The 15,000-nt window shown below is 59.8% G+C and overlaps 1 non-coding gene across 1 annotated transcript; it reads left to right on the top strand.

Annotated features, from left to right (window-relative positions):
- Positions 1-11,929: 11,929 nt before the first annotated feature.
- Positions 11,930-12,048, top strand: LOC131864081 (5S ribosomal RNA). The gene has a single exon (XR_009362972.1). It is a non-coding gene; the product is annotated as a 5S ribosomal RNA (ribosomal RNA).
- Positions 12,049-15,000: the final 2,952 nt, after the last annotated feature.

Raw genomic sequence — 15,000 nt, forward strand, 5'->3', positions numbered from 1 at the left:
CGAGGTCACCTCGAAGCGGTCTAAGAATCGGGCGCACTTGGGGCGACTACCAGTGCCAACCCCTTATCCCGCGGTGCGTCCGACACACAGAAATTTCCAAGGCGGCCAAGGAGCCTCCCCGCATAGCAATCGGGGTGTGAGGTTACGGATGCAGCATTGATAGCAATCGAGGTGTGAGGCGAAGGATGCAGAAGTGAGAGCCGAGGGATGTAGCAGAGATAGCAATCGGGGTGTGTGATGCAGAAGAGATAGCAATCGAGGTGTGCGGTGGGAAGGGCCCAGCAGCCAGAATGCATGAAGCGACGGATGAAGCAGTGATGACAACCGGGCTGTGAGGAGAGGAGGGATGCAGCCAAGAAAGCAATCAGGGCTCGAGGCAAGGGATGCATCAAGGATAGCAATCATGTTGTGAGGCGAGATTCCAAAGGCTAAACGTGAGAGGCTGCAGGGTCGACTCAGAGAGGTCTATGCATGTGAGAGGCTGAAAGCAAGGTCGACTCGGAGCGGTCTATGCATCGGGCGCGCTTGGGGCGACTACCAGTGCCAACCCCTTATCCCGCGACGCGTCCGACAAAGAGAACGTTCCAAGGCGGCAGAGGAGGTTACCAGCCGAAGGATGCAGTAGCAATAACAGGTATAGTTCCGCGGCGGCCGAGAAGACTCACCGCATAGGAATCGGGATGCGAGGCGAGGGATGCGGCGGGAAGGCCCCGACGGCTAAACGGAAGAGGCTGCAGGGCCGCCTCGGAATGGTCCAAGCATCGGATGCGATTGGGACGACTACCAGTGCCAACCCCTTATCCCGCGATGCGTCCGATACACAGATAGTTCCAAGGCGGCCGAGGAGCCTCACCGCATATCAATCGGGGTGCGAGGCGAGGGATGGGGCGGGAAGGCCCCAACGGCTAGACGGAAGAGGCTTCAGGGCCACCTCGGAATGGTCCAAGCATCGGACGCGCTTGGGGCGACTGCCAGTGCCAACCCCTTATCCCGCGATGCGTCCGATACACAGATGGTTCCAAGGCGGCCGAGGAGCCTCACCGCATAGCAATCGGGGGTGCGAGGCGAGGGATGGGGCGGGAAGGCCCCAACGGCTAGACGGAAGAGGCTTCAGGGCCGCCTAGGAATGGTCCAAGCATCGGACACGCTTGGGGCGACTACCAGTGACAGCCCCCTATCCCGCGATGCGTCCGATACGAAGATGGTTCCAAGGCGGCCGAGGAGCCTCACCGCATAGCAATCGGGGTGCGAGGTGGGGGATGCGGCGAGATGGCCCCAACGGCTAGACGGAAGAGGCCACAGGGCCGCGTCGGAATAGTCCAAGCATCGGACGCGCTTGGGGCGACTACCAGTGACAACCCCTTATCCCGCGATGCGTCCGATACGAAGATAGTTCCAAGGCGGCCGAGGAGCCTCACCGCATAGCAATCGGGGTGCGAGGTGGGGGATGCGGCGAGATGGCCCCAACGGCTAGACGGAAGAGGCTGCAGGGCCGCCTCGGAATAGTCCAAGCATCGGACGCGCTTGGGGCCACTACCAGTGACAACCCCTTATCCCGCGATGCGTCCGATACGAAGATAGTTCCAAGGCGGCCGAAGAGCCTCACCGCATAGCAATCGGGGTGCGAGGTGGGGGATGCGGCGAGATGGCCCCAACGGCTAGACGGAAGAGGCCACAGGGCCGCCTCGGAATAGTCCAAGCATCGGACGCGCTTGGGGCGACTACCAGTGACAACCCCTTATCCCGCGATGCGTCCGATACGAAGATAGTTCCCAGGCGGCCGAGGAGCCTCACCGCATAGCAATCGGGGTGCGAGGCGAGGGATGCGGCGAGATGGCCCCAAAGGCTAGACGGAAGAGGCTGCAGGGCTGCCTCGGAATAGTCCAAGCATCGGACGCGCTTGGGGCGACTACCACTGCCAACCCCTTATCCCGCGATGCGTCCGATACACAGATAGTTCCGAGGCGGCCGAGGAGGTGGGGGATGCAGCGAGATGGCCCCAACGGCTAGACGGAAGAGGCTGCAGGGCCGCCTCGGAATAGTCCAAGCATCGGACGCGCTTGGGGCGACTACCAGTGACAACCCCTTATCCCGCGATGCGTCCGATACACAGATAGTTCCGAGGCGGCCAAGGAGCCTCACCGCATAGCAATCGTGGTGCGAGGTGGGGGATGCGGCGAGATGGCCCCAACGGCTAGACGGAAGAGGCTGCAGGGCCGCCTCGGAATGGTCCAAGCATCGGATGCGCTTGGGGCGACTACCACTGCCAACCCCTTATCCCGCGATGCGTCCGATACACAGATAGTTCCAAGGCGGCCGAGGAGCCTCACAGCATAGCAATCAGGGTGCGAGGCGAGGGATGCGGCGAGAAAGCCCCAACGGCTAGAGGGAAGAGGCTTCAGGTCCGCCTCGGAATGGTCCAAGCATCGGACGCGCTTGGGGCGACTACCAGTGACAACCCCTTATCCCGCGACGCGTCCGATACACAGATAGTTCCAAGGCGGCCGAGGAGCCTCACCGCATAGCAATCGGGGTGCGAGGCGAGGGATGCGGCGAGAAGGACCCAACGGCTACACGGAAGAGGCTTCGGGGCCGCCTCGGAATGGTCCAAGCATCGGACGCGCTTGGGGCGACTACCAGTGACAACCCCTTATCCCACGACGCGTCCGATACACAGATAGTTCCAAGGCGGCCGAGGAGCCTCACCGCATAGCAATCGGGGTGCGAGGCGAGGGATGCGGCGAGAACGACCCAACGGCTACACGGAAGAGGCTTCGGGGCCGCCTCGGAATGGTCCAAGCATCGGACGCGCTTGGGGCGACTACCAGTGACAACCCCTTATCCCGCGACGCGTCCGATACACAGATAGTTCCAAGGCGGCCGAGGAGCCTCACCGCATAGCAATCGGGGTGCGAGGCGAGGGATGCGGCGAGAAGGACCCAACGGCTAGACGGAAGAGGCTTCGGGTCCGCCTCGGAATGGTCCAAGCATCGGACGCGCTTGGGGCGACTACCAGTGACAACCCCTTATCCCGCGACGCGTCCGATACACAGATAGTTCCAAGGCGGCCGAGGAGCCTCACCGCATAGCAATCGGGGTGCGAGGCGAGGGATGCGGCGAGAAGGACCCAACGGCTAGACGGAAGAGGCTTCGGGTCCGCCTCGGAATGGTCCAAGCATCGGACGCGCTTGGGGCGACTACCAGTGACAACCCCTTATCCCGCGACGCGTCCGATACACAGATAGTTCCAAGGCGGCCGAGGAGCCTCACCGCATAGCAATCGGGGTGCGAGGCGAGGGATGCGGCGAGAAGGACCCAACGGCTAGACGGAAGAGGCTTCGGGTCCGCCTCGGAATGGTCCAAGCATCGGACGCGCTTGGGGCGACTACCAGTGACAACCCCTTATCCCGCGACGCGTCCGATACACAGATAGTTCCGAGGCGGCCGAGGAGCCTCACCGCATAGCAATCGGGGTGCGAGGCGAAGGATGCGGCGAGAAGGACCCAACGGCTAGACGGAAGAGGCTTCGGGTCCGCCTCGGAATGGTCCAAGCATCGGACGCGCTTGGGGCGACTACCAGTGACAACCCCTTATCCCGCGACGCGTCCGATACACAGATAGTTCCAAGGCGGCCGAGGAGCCTCACCGCATAGCAATCGGGGTGCGAGGCGAGGGATGCGGCGAGAAGGACCCAACGGCTAGACGGAAGAGGCTTCAGGGCCGCCTCGGAATGGTCCAAGCATCGAACGCGCTTGGGGCGACTACCAGTGACAACCCCTTATCCCGCGACGCGTCCGATACACAGATAGTTCCGAGGCGGCCGAGGAGCCTCACCGCATAGCAATCGGGGTGCGAGGCGAGGGATGCGGCGAGAAGGACCCAACGGCTAGACGGAAGAGGCTTCAGGGCCGCCTCGGAATGGTCCAAGCATCGGACGCGCTTGGGGCGACTACCAGTGACAACCCCTTATCCCGCGACGCGTCCGATACACAGATAGTTCCGAGGCGGCCGAGGAGCCTCACCGCATAGCAATCGGGGTGCGAGGCGAGGGATGCGGCGAGAAGGACCCAACGGCTAGACGGAAGAGGCTTCAGGGCCGCCTCGGAATGGTCCAAGCATCGGACGCGCTTGGGGCGACTACCAATGACAACCCCTTATCCCGCGACGCGTCCGATACACAGATAGTTCCGAGGCGGCCGAGGAGCCTCACCGCATAGCAATCGGGGTGCGAGGCGAGGGATGCGGCGAGAAGGACCCAACGGCTAGACGGAAGAGGCTTCAGGGCCGCCTCGGAATGGTCCAAGCATCGGACGCGCTTGGGGCGACTACCAGTGACAACCCCTTATCCCGCGACGCGTCCGATACACAGATAGTTCCGAGGCGGCCGAGGAGCCTCACCGCATAGCAATCGGGGTGCGAGGCGAGGGATGCGGCGAGAAGGACCCAACGGCTAGACGGAAGAGGCTTCAGGGCCGCCTCGGAATGGTCCAAGCATCGGACGCGCTTGGGGCGACTACCGTTGCCAACCCCTTATCCCGCGATGCGTCTGATACACAGATAGTTCCGAGGCGGCCGAGGAGCCTCACCGCATAGCAATCGGGTTGCGAGGCAGATTATTGGGAAGGGAACCCCCTGGGATGCGGCTCAAGCAGTGCCCAAAGGGACTGGAATGCGGAATCACATCGAGAGACCCAAATGCTATACGAGGGCTCAAATCGAATTATCGATTTGGCCACGACATGGACGCATCGGAACGACTACCTTTGCCGAACCACTCGCAATTGCATCCATACCGAAACCAATAGACATTTCCGTTAGAGCCCTCGCATAGCATTCGGGAATCTCGCATGCCCCTCTAAATCGACCAATGCTGGCGCTCAATGAAAATCCGAGCGCTACCACCGTTCGAGCGCCAGCATTGGTCGAGTTAGAGGGGCACGGGGGAGAATGCTCCAGTCAACACCTCCCCTATATAAGTTATTTGTCCGATTCTCGCACAACCGTAGTCTGCCTCGTCGAATCAAACAACGGTCCCAGATTCCGACTTCCGTTCCGTAGAGACCCAAAAGCTAGATGGAGGCTCGCAAGAAAGAGAGTCGGCGCATAGCAATCGGGTTTCTCGAACGTTTAGGGACCGAGCTCACTTGCGGATAGGGCAAAATCCGCCAAGCAACCCAAAAGCTAGACGGGGGCTCGAATCGAATCGCCTAGGCGGCCACAACAACGACGTGTTGGATCGACTACCAGTGCCAAACCATTCAGCAAGACTAGTCTGTGTCGAGGCCGGATAGAGATTCTCAGAGAGCGCCCGCATAGCATTTAGGAGACCTGCCGCGTCCCTCACACTCGACAAATGGTGGTGCACGTTTATAAATCCGAGCGATCCCAACCCTTTCAAGCACCAACATCGGTCGAGATAGAGGGGCACGGAGGGGGCTGCGTGAGACAACACAGTCCCCTATATAAGTTATTTGTCCGATTCTCACACATCCGAAGAATGGTCATCAAATCGGACAACAGCCCAAACTTCCGACTTCCGTCCCAGAAAGCCCAAGAGCTATCTAAAACGTTCATGGCCGGAACTCGATCGCGGCTATACCAGTCCGCCAAGCAACCCAAAAGCTAGACTGGAGCTCTAGTCGAATCACCTCTGTGGCCATTGCAAGGACGTGTTGGAGCGACTACCATTGCCGAACCATTCCGCAGGTCGAGTCCATACCAAGGCCGCATAGAGATTCACGATGAGCTCCTGCATAGCAATCAGGAGACTTGCCGTGTCCATCACAATCGATAAATCCTGGTGCAAGATTTTTGCATCCGAGCGCTCCAACCAGTCGAGCACCAGCATCAATCGACATAAACGGGCACGGGGGGAGGATGCTCGAGAACACTACCTCCCCTATATAAGTTATTTGTCCGATTCTCAAGCAGCCGAAGTCTGGTCATCGAATCGGGTCAAAGACCACAACTTCCGACTTTACCCACAATGCAAGTCATCGAATCGAACATCGGCCCCCGAGTCGGACTCCATGCGTATGTCAGGTCATCGGACCCAAATTCCGCCTTCCTGCGCATGGCGGGCCATCAATATCAACTCGGTCATCGGACCCAAACTCCGCCTTTTTGCGTATGGCACGCCTTCAAATCGGTCATCGGACCCAAATTCCGCCTTCCTGTGCATGGCGGGCCATCAACATCAACTCGGTCATCGGACCCAAATTCCGCCTTTCTGCGCATGGCACGCCATCAACTCGGTCATCGGACCCAAATTCCGCCTTCCTGCGCATGGCAGGTCATCGGACACAAATTCAGACCTCGCCAATATGCCTACGTATCGAATCGGTCATCGGACCCAACTTCCGACTTCATCCATACTGTAGGGTCTTTGAGGTTGGCGCGGTGCGCTCAACCCAGGGAGTCGACCCATCGAAGCATACACCTCCCCTATATAAGCTATTTGTCCGATTCCCACACCTGTGTAGTTTGCACCTCTGACCAGGACATCGACCCCAACTTCCGAACTCGACTGCAACGACGGCACCAGCGCCTTGGTGCGCACCTTGCGACGCACAGTCCCAACATTCGCCTTCCTGCACATGGCAGGTCATCGGACCCAAATTCCGACCTCGCGAGTATGCCTACATATCGAATCGGTCATCGGACCCAACTTCCGACTTCATCCATACCGTAGGGTCTTTGAGGTTGGCGCGGTGCGCTCAACCCGGGGAGTCGACCCAACGAAGCATACACCTCCCCTATATAAGCTATTTGTCCGATTCCCACACCTGTGTAGTTTGCACCTCCGATCAAGACATCGACCCCAACTTCCGAACTCGCCTCCAACGACCGAACCAGCGCCTTGGTGCGCACCTTGCAACGCACAGTGCCAACATTCGCCTTCCTGCACGTGGCAGGTCATCGGACCCAAATTCCGACCTCGCGAGTATGCCTACATATCGAATCGGTCATCGGACCCAACTTCCGACTTCATCCATACCGTAGGGTCTTTGAGGTTGGCGCGGTGCGCTCAACCCGGGGAGTCGACCCAACGAAGCATACACCTCCCCTATATAAGCTATTTGTCCGATTCCCACACCTGTGTAGCTTGCACCTCCGATCAGGACATCGACCCCAACTTCCGAACTCGACTAAAAAGACCGCACCAGCGCCTTGGTGTGCACCTTGCAACGCACAGTGTCAACATTCGCCTTCCTGCACATGGCAGGTCATCGGACCCAAATTCCGACCTCATGAGCATACCTACTAATCGAATCGGTCATCGGACCCAACTTCCGACTTCATCCATACCGTAGGGTCTTTGAGGTTGGCGCGGTGCGCTCAACCTGGGGAGTCGACCCATCGAAGCATACACCTCCCCTATATAAGCTATTTGTCCGATTCCGACACCTGTGTAGTTTGCACCTCCGCTCAGGACATCGACCCCAACTTCCGAACTCGCCTGCAACGACCGAACCAGCGCCTTGGTGCGCACCAAAAGTGCGCACTTTTGGAGGGCACTTTTGTGCGCTCCAAAGGTGCGCACTTTTGGAGGGCACTTTTCTGCGCTCCAAAGGTGCGCACTTTTGGAGGGCACTTTTTGGAGGGCACTTTTCTGCGCTCCAAAGGTGCGCACTTTTGGAGGGCACTTTTTGGAGGGCACTTTTCTGCGCTCCAAAGGTGCGCACTTTTGGAGGGCACTTTTTGGAGGGCACTTTTCTGCGCTCCAAAGGTGCGCACTTTTGGAGGGCACTTTTTGGAGGGCACTTTTCTGCGCTCCAAAGGTGCGCACTTTTGGAGGGCACTTTTTGGAGGGCACTTTTCTGCGCTCCAAAGGTGCGCACTTTTGGAGGGCACTTTTTGGAGGGCACTTTTCTGCGCTCCAAAGGTGCGCACTTTTGGAGGGCACTTTTTGGAGGGCACTTTTCTGCGCTCCAAAGGTGCGCACTTTTGGAGGGCACTTTTTGGAGGGCACTTTTCTGCGCTCCAAAGGTGCGCACTTTTGGAGGGCACTTTTTGGAGGGCACTTTTCTGCGCTCCAAAGGTGCGCACTTTTGGAGGGCACTTTTTGGAGGGCACTTTTCTGCGCTCCAAAGGTGCGCACTTTTGGAGGGCACTTTTTGGAGGGCACTTTTCTGCGCTCCAAAGGTGCGCACTTTTGGAGGGCACTTTTGTGCACTCCAAAGGTGCGCACTTTTGGAGGGCACTTTTCCTGTGCTCCAAAGGTGCACACCTAGGTGAGCACCTTCGACCACACCTTGTAGCACACCAAACTCTGACTTTCGACTTCATCCGCAATGCAGGGTCTTTGAGGTTGGCGCAATGCGCACAACCAGGGGAGTCGACCCATCAAACCCAACACCTCCCCTATATAAGCTATTTGTCTGATTCTCATACATGCGTAGCCTGCAGGAGCAATTAGGACATCGACCCCAACTTTCGGCTTCTAAACGAAAACAAGGTCTTTGAGGTTGGTGTAATGCGAACAACTAGGGGAGTCAACCCATCAAACCCAACACCTCCCCTATATAAGCTATTTGTCTGATTCTCATACATGTGTAGTCTACAGGAGCAATTAGGACATCGACCCCAACTTTTGACTTCTTAACGAAAACAAGGTCTTTGAGGTTGACGTAATGCGCACAACCAGGGGAGTCGACCCATCAAACCCAACACCTCCCCTATATAAGCTATTTGTCCGATTCTCATACATGTGTAGCCTGCAGGAGCCATTAGGACATTGACCCCAACTTTTGACTTCTTAACGAAAACAAGGTCTTTGAGGTTGGCGTAATGCGCACAACCAAGGGAGTTGACCCATCAAACCCAACACCTCCCCTATATAAGCTATTTGTCTGATTCTCATACATGTGTAGCCTGCAACAACGATTAGGACATCCACCCCAACTTCTGAATTCGTCTGCGTTGACCGCACCAAAGGTGCACGCCTTGGTGCTCACCAAAATCCGACTTCCGACTTCTTCTGCTATGCGGGGTCTTTGAGGTTGGCGCAGTGCGCACAACCAGGGGAGTCAACCCACCGAATGCAACACCTCCCCTATATAAGCTATTTGTCTGATTCTCATACATGCGTAGACTGCAGCAATGATTAGGACATCCACCCCAACTTTTGACTTCTTAAACAAGACAGGGTCTTTGAAGTTGGTGCAGTGCACACAACCAGGGGAGTCGACCCATCAAACGCAACACCTCCCCTATATAAAGCTATTTGTCCGATTCTCATACGTGTAGTCTGCAGCAGCGATTAGGACATCGACCCCAACTTCCGAATTCGTTTGCATTGACCGCACCAAAGGTGCACGCCTTGGTGTGCACCCTGGAGTGCACTTTGGTGCTCACCTCGGTGCACACTTTGGTGTGCACCTCGGTGTGCACCAAAGGTGCGCACCTTGGAGCGCACCAAAGGTGTACACTTTGGAGCGCACCACATAGGGTCTTTGAGAGGTTGGCGCAGTGCGCACACCAAGGTGGGTGTTGAGGTGCGTGCCGAGGTGGGTGGGTGCTAGGGTGCGCTCCATGGTGGGTGCCAGGGTGGGTGCGTGCTAGGGTGGATTCCAAAGAGGGTCATAGGGTGGGTGCCAAGGTGGGTTGGTGATATAGTGGGTTCAAAGGTGGGTACTAGGGTGGGTTCCAAGGTGGGTCACAAGTTGGGTGCCAGGATGCGTGGGTGTTAGGTTGGGTGCCAAGGTGGGCTCCTGCGTGGGTGGGTGCTAGGGTGGGTTTCAAGGTGGACGCGAGGGCGGGTGCCAAGGTGGGTAACAAGTTGGGTGTTAGGATGGGTGAGTGCTAGAGTGGGTGCCAAGGTGGGTGGGTGCTAAGGTGGATGCCAAGGTGGTTCACAGGGTGGGTGGGTTCTAGGGTGAGTTCCAAGGTGGGTCACAGGTTCAGTGCTAGGGTGGGTGTCAAGGCGGGTGTCGAGGTGCCTGGGTGCTAGGGTGTGGATGCCAATGTGGGTCATAGGGTGGGTACTAGGGTGGGCTGCAATGTGGGTGCCAAGGTGGGTAACATGCTCGGTGGGTTCTAAATTGGGTGCCAGGGTGGGTGTGCACCCACCTTGCCCGAGGTGGGTGCCAAGGTGCCAGTGTGGGTGGGTGCTAAGGTGGATGCCAAGGTGGGTGAGAAGGTGGGTGATAGGTTGAGTGGTAGGATGGGTGGGTGCCAAGATGGGTCACAGGGTGGGTGCAAGGGTGGGTAGGTGCTAGGGTTGGTGTCAGGGTGGGTGGGTGCTAGGTTGGGTTCCAAGGTGGGTGCGAGGGTGAGTGTCAAGGTGGGTCACAGGTTAGGTGCTAGGATGGGTGAGTGCTAGGGTGCAAAGGTGCCAGGGTGGGTGCTAGGATGGGTCGATGCTAGGGTGAGTGGCAAGGTGGGTCCACAAGTGTCAAGGTGGGTGCCGAGGTGGGTGCCAAGTCGGCGACTGCTATGGTGGATGCCAAGGTGGGTCACGGGGTGGGTGCCAAGTTGCTAGGTTGGGTTCCAAGGTGGGTGCCAACGTGGGTGCTAGGGTGCGTGGGTTAAAGGGTGTGTCACAACGTGGGTGCCAGGATGGGTGCGCACCCACACTGGCCAAGACGGGTGCGGGTGCAAGGTTGGGTTCCAAGCCCGGTCACAGGCTGGGTGCTAGGATGGGTGGGTGCCAAGGTGGGCACCAGGGTGGGTGCACCCACCCTGGCCAAGGTGGGTCACGGGGTGGGTCCTAGGGTGGGTAACGGGGTGGGTACTAAGGTGCGTGCCAAGGTGGGTCATAGGGTGGGTGCCAAGGTGGGCACCAGGGTGGGTGTGCACCAACCCTAGCCAGGGTAGGTCACGGGGTGGTTGTCGGGGTGGGCGTCAAGGAGCCAAGGTGGGTGGCAAGTAGCCAAGTTGCGTGCCAAGGTGGGTGTCGGGGTGGGTGCCAAGGATCCAAGGTGGGTGCCAAGGAACCAAGGTGGGTGTCTGGGTGGGTGCCGAGGTGGGAGCCAGGGTGGGTCCCAAGGTGAGTGCAAAGGTGGGTGCCAGGGTCAAGGTGAGTGCCAATGTGGGTTCCAAGGTGCCAGGGTCAGGGTGAGTGCCAATGTGGGTTCAAAGGTGCTAAGTTGGGTGCGAGGTTGGGTGCGAGGGTGGGTGGGTGCCAAGGTGTGCTAGGTGGAAGCCCGGGTGGGTCGGCATCCCATGGGTGTCGAGTTGGGTGCCTGATGGGTGCTTCTTGTCAAGTTTTAGTCGTCGGGACTCATTTCGAGCCTTAGAGGTCGTTTCTTGTCCGGTTGCCCTGTCTTTGACCTGGGAACCCAATTTTGGTCCTCGGGTCCCATTTTTTTTTGTCTCGCATCCCACTTTTGGCCTGTGGCCTTTTCGGGGTCGATTCTCGTTTTGGGCATCAGAGCATGTTTCTTCTCCTAAAACCCAATATTTGTTTATTAAGTCTCGGAACACATTTTTGTTCTCGTGGACCCATCATGGGTCTTGGAACGCATTTGTGGTCCTTGGGTCCCATTTTGCATCCCGAAACTTGTGTTTTGGTGCTTGATCCCTATTTTGGGTGCCCACCTTGCACCAAGTGCGCACCCGGGGCAAACCGAGCGCCTTGGTGCACCGGGGCAAGATCGAGCGTGCACCCGAGGCGCCCCGAACATGCACCAAGGTGCACTCGGCCCACATGTGAGCGCAGGTCGTTGCGCCCGAGGTGGTGTGTGGGCACCGCGTTGCAGACGGGACACTGCACGCACACGACGCCCCCTCCAGGTGCACGCACGTAGGCCGGGCCGGGTGCACACCCGACGCCCTAGCAAGGTGCGCGCACCCGGGCAGGGCTCACACTTGGCGAACGGGGCGCACTTCGCGAGGGAGGGTGTGCACCTCGACGGGGGTGGGTGGCCGGGGTGGATTCGCACGTGGGTCGCGGTTTGCTAAGTACACACTGCGACAAGCTCATAACGGGTGCGATCATACCAGCGTTAGTGCACCGGATCCCATCAGAACTCCGCAGTTAAGCGCGCTTGGGCCGGAGTAGTACTGGGATGGGTGACCTCCCGGGAAGTCCCGGTGTTGCACCCTTTTTTAGTTTTTCGCCGGGCGTCGCAATGCTATTTGAATAAACCTTTTGCCCGTTTGCGTTCTCGTCGGGGCCGGGCCGGGCCGGGGTGCGCTGCCCGCACTACCGCGCGCGCGGGGGCGACACCGAGCGCGCACCCGAGGCGCCCCGAGCACACAGGCCACGGTGCAACCCGGGCGTTGTGCGCGCACCCCGGTGCGCCCGAGGTGCTGCGCGCGCACCCAGGTGAAATCGGTGTGCACCTCGGCCAGTGCGCGCTCGGTCGAGTCGCGCACGTTGGCCAAGGTGCACGGTGATGTTTCTTACTCTAAGGTTCCGCACCAGACGCCCGGGACAGGTGAGCGAAGCTGGGCGGGGCCGGGTGCGCGGCCGGGGCAGGTGCACGCAGCTGGAGAGAGCTTTGGAGCACACTTCGGAGCGCACCAATGATGCGCTCCATTCAAAAGTTTCCTGAAAAGGCAAAAAAAGTTGAGATTATAGAATTTCCCACTTGAGAGATTGTAAAAAAAAAAAATTTAAAATGAAGGAAACGCGGGTGCCAAGGTGTGCGCAGCCCAGCCAAGGTGTGCGCACCAAGGCGCCCACCCTGGCGAAGGTGCACGCAAGGTGCGCACCCGAGGCAAACCGGACAATTAACCCAACTTTCGACTTCGCGCGCACCTTGGAGCGCACTTCGGAGCGCTCCTTGGTGCGCACCAATCTTGGGCACCTCGGAGTGCACCATGGCGCCCACCAAGGTGCGCACCCGGGGCAAACCGAGCTCCGACTTCGTGCGCACCTTGGAGCGCACGAAAGGTGCGCACCATGGCGCCCACCAAGGTGCGCAGCCCAGCCAAGGCGTGCGCATCAAGGTGCGCACCCTGGCGAAGGTGCGCACCCGGGGCAAACCGAGCTCCGACTTCGTGCGCACCTTGGAGCGCACAAAAGGTGCGCAACCCAGCCAAGGTGTGCGCACCCCGGTCAAACCGAGCTCCGAATCGTGCGCACCAGAGGTGCACGCCATCGTGCGCACCTTGGAGCACACTTCGGAGCCCTCCTTGGTGCGCGCCGATGTTGCGCACCTCGGAGCGCACCCGGGGAAAACAATGCAATTAACCCGACTTTCGACTTCGTGGGCACCTCGGAGCGCTCTCGGGTTCGCACCTCGGAGCACACCGAGGTGCCCACCCTGGCGAAGGTGCACGCGAGGTGCGCACCCGGGGCAAACCGGGCTCCGACTTCGTGCACGCCGCACCTTGGAGCACACTTCGGAGCGCTCCTTGGTGCGCACCAGGGCGCGCAACCCAGCCGAGGTGCCCACCCCGGCGAAGGTGCACGCGAGGTGCGCACCCGGGGCAAACCGGGCTCCGACTTCGTGCACGCCATGGTGCCCACCGCGGCGAAGGTGCACGCGAGGTGCGCACCCGGGGCAAACCGGGCTCCGACTTCGTGCACGCCGCACCTTGGAGCACACTTCGGAGCGCTCCTTGGTGCGCACCATGGTGCCCACCAGGGCGCGCAACCCCGCCGAAGGTGCACGCGAGGTGCGCACCCGGGGCAAACCGGGCTCCGACTTCGTGCACGCCGCACCTTGGAGCACACTTCGGAGCGCTCCTTGGTGCGCACCATGGTGCCCACCAGGGCGCGCAACCCCGCCGAAGGTGCACGCGAGGTGCGCACCCGGGGCAAACCGGGCTCCGACTTCGTGCACGCCATGGTGCGCACCGCGGCGAAGGTGCGCACCCGGGGCAAACCGGGCTCCGACTTCGTGCACGCCGCACCTTGGAGCACACTTCGGAGCGCTCCTTGGTGCGCACCAGGGCGCGCAACCCAGCCGAGGTGCCCACCCCGGCGAAGGTGCACGCGAGGTGCGTACCCGGGGCAAACCGGGCTCCGACTTCGTGCACGCCGCACCTTGGAGCACACTTCGGAGCGCTCCTTGGTGCGCACCATGGTGCCCACCAGGCCGCGCAACCCAGCCAAGGTGTGCGCACCAAGGTGCACGCGAGGTGCGCACCCGGGGCAAACCGGGGTCCGACTTCGTGCACGCCGCACCTTGGAGCACACATCGGGGCGCTCCCGGGTTCGCACCGGCGTTGCGCACCGTGGTGGGCACCTCGGAGCACACCAAGGTGGGCAGCGAGGTGCGCACCTTTGATGCGATGCCTTCACTAATTTCCATAAAAGGCAAAAAAAAAACGAGATTTTAAAATTTCCGTTTTGAAAGATAGTGAGAAAAAGGGAATGCTGGTGCCATCTTGAGCCCGCCCTGGTGCGCAGCCCAGCCAAGGTGTGCGCACCAAGGTGCCCACCCTGGCGAAGGTGCGCGCCCGGGCAATTAACCCAACTTCCAACTTCGCGCGCGCCAGGGTGGGAGCGCACCCAACAACCGGGCCTGGGAAGAGCCAATGCGAGAAACCCCACCAAACGCTCTGACAAAAAAAGAGGGGGCGCTCCAGTAACCCCGCTTCGGAGCGCACCCTGGGCAAACCCAGCCAAGGTGCCCACCCCGGCCAAGGTGCAGGCGAGGTGCGCACCCGGGGCAAACCGGGCTCCGACAACGTGCACGCCGCACCTTGGAGCACACTTCGTAGCGCTCCCGGGTGCGCACCTCAGAGCACACCAAGGTGGGCAGCGAGGTGCGCACCTTTGATGCGCTGCCTTCACTAATTTCCAGAAAAGGCAAAAAAAAAAGGAGATTTTAAAATTTCCGTTTTGAAAGATAGTGAAAAAAACGGAACGCGCGTGCCATCTTGAGCCCGCCCTGGTGCGCAGCCCAGGTAAGGTGCCCACCCTGGCAAAGGTGCGCACCCGGGCAATTAACCCTACTTCCGACTTCGTGCGCGCCAGGGTGGCAACCGGGCCTCGGAAGAGCCAATGCGAGAAACCCCACCAAACGCTCCGACAAAAAAAGAGGCGGCGCTCCAATAACCCCGCTTCGGAGCGCAGCCGGGGCAAACCCAGCCAAGGTGCCC

The sequence above is a fragment of the Cryptomeria japonica genome, unplaced genomic scaffold (genome assembly GCF_030272615.1).
Source record: "Cryptomeria japonica unplaced genomic scaffold, Sugi_1.0 HiC_scaffold_76, whole genome shotgun sequence".
Classification (NCBI taxonomy): Eukaryota; Viridiplantae; Streptophyta; class Pinopsida; order Cupressales; family Cupressaceae; genus Cryptomeria; species Cryptomeria japonica.